Source organism: Rhagoletis pomonella, unplaced genomic scaffold (genome assembly GCF_013731165.1).
Source record: "Rhagoletis pomonella isolate Grant_MI unplaced genomic scaffold, Rhpom_1.0 Rhpom_scaffold_00005, whole genome shotgun sequence".
Lineage (NCBI taxonomy): Eukaryota > Metazoa > Arthropoda > Insecta > Diptera > Tephritidae > Rhagoletis > Rhagoletis pomonella.
In genome coordinates, this window is record NW_023458559.1 from 6,138,751 (window position 1) to 6,140,799 (window position 2,049).

The window sequence follows — 2,049 nt, forward strand, 5'->3', positions numbered from 1 at the left end:
TTTTTTTTTGCTGGCGGTGATCTGCATTTTTTCCATATAAAAATATTTCAAGCATTTTTATATGGACGAAATTATAATTAACATAGGTGCCATTAAACTTGCATTTTTAGAAAAAGTTGTGTATTACAAAACTTGAAAAATGCTTTAGTGGATTTTGAATCGAACCGAACCATTCTTTGGAATAGTTTTCGGTTCTGGCATTTCAAAAGAAAAAATGGTTCGGTTTGTGGTTCGGTTCGAAGCCCGAAAAATAGCGACGGTTTGGTTCAAAGACCGGTTTAGTTTTAAACCAGTTTGAAGCCCTGCAACAAACACATAATTTTAAGTTTCGGCTTACATTTATAAAATTCAACGCAAGCATGTACATATTTCGGCTGAGTTATCCATTTTGGGTTATTTAGTGAACAAAATAAACTCAAAATAAAATGAGTTTGTACAACATGACCATTAATGTATGACCATTAATGTATTGCCAGAAAATCAAAATTTTTTGATCTTTCATAAAACCAAGACAGAAATTAATTCTAGAGCAAAACATCACCAAGTTGGATCTACGGTCGCTACGCTTATGGCTTTCTTTAAGAAACACCGGGGCGAAAAATTCAACTGCTCATGTAACACTACCTTATATGAGTTCACCTTGCTATCGTCCCCACATACATATGTATGTTCATCAGAGTCCCAGCAACCATATTCTGAACGTTTAGAATATATGAGTCCGAAAGGAGTCCTAGTTAGGTAAGAAATATGAGTTTCAAAAACAAAAAATTCTTTACTGTTATATGAATCTTTTAGGATTCATATTTGATCCAAGTTGTGAGCCAGCACCTTGTGCCAATATAAAAACAATAAAGATTTGAAATTTATATCTAAACTTTTTTATACAGAAATTGAAAATAATTAGAAAACAAAAAATTAACAAAATTTAGCTACAGCTGCTGCTATTAAATGCATGTTGGAATGTGCATATGCACGATTTAGTATGCATGTAAGTTATTTGAAAGAAATTTTTGCTGATCGCCTTTGCAAATATAGTGCGTTCAAATCGACTCGAAGAACAACCTGAAATAAGAGTCCGAATGAATCATAAATATGAGGCCGATAAGAGCCTCAAAAAGAGTCTGAAATGATTCATATGTATGTATATGAGGCCAACATATTGAGGCTCATTTGATGTATGAATTTAAGCTCATATAAGTCGACCTTCGGGGGAAGGGAAACACCCTCATATAGGACTCTTAAATGAGCTCATTATGAGCGCAAAGGCTCCGAAATAGGACTCCTTAAAGACTCATTTATGACCCCAAATGTTTGCTGGGGTATATCAACGAAAAACTAATTCATACAAGGTGATAGCGGGAGCACAAAAACTACTCTAGAAAATTATACGCACAATGACGAACATGAGCAAATGTATAACAAACACCTCATTTTTGACAATGAGTGCAATTCGCATTGATATCAACGAGCAGCGTTGCTAGCTCTAATTAGATTTGTTTTCGTCTATTTTTTGTTGTGGCGTATTAATATTTATCTCAAAAGTGTTATTGAGCTTTTTACCACGATTTGTTTCTTAGACAAAATGGTAAAACAACATTGCTTAAGCGGTAGAAGTTATAGCAGCTATTTCGGAGATCACCACATCTCTTCATCAGACTTCTTTTTTTTCTAGATTTTTCGCAGGGATGGAACCCGCGTCAGAGAACTTAGATAGATAGAGAAGGTGCAAACTGAAAGTGGAAACTATTCGCGAACGAAAAATTAACAGCGTTAGAAAAGTTCAAGTCGGAATGTAGAAATTCTGTTGAATTTAATGTTGATAACATAATACAATGTTGAGCAACATGAAATGTGATGTTCTTTGCGAGCAAATAAACGAAAATATAGTAAATCTTCACATAATTTTCATTAGTTTTAGTTTTTGTTAATTTTTTTATGTTGTTCTCCTTTTATGAAGATGCAAATACAATTTAAAATAATAATAGTTGTTTATTTAACCATTTTTTCATTGCAACTATAATTTATAGGTCCGCCAAAAAACCCACAAAA

The 2,049-nt window shown here is 33.2% G+C and overlaps 1 protein-coding gene across 1 annotated transcript in view; it reads right to left on the minus strand.

Annotated features, from left to right (window-relative positions):
- Positions 1 to 2,049, minus strand: part of LOC118739767 (cubilin homolog) — a gene marked incomplete at its 3' end in the record, with an annotated part of 488,997 nt that overhangs the window by 75,148 nt on the left and 411,800 nt on the right.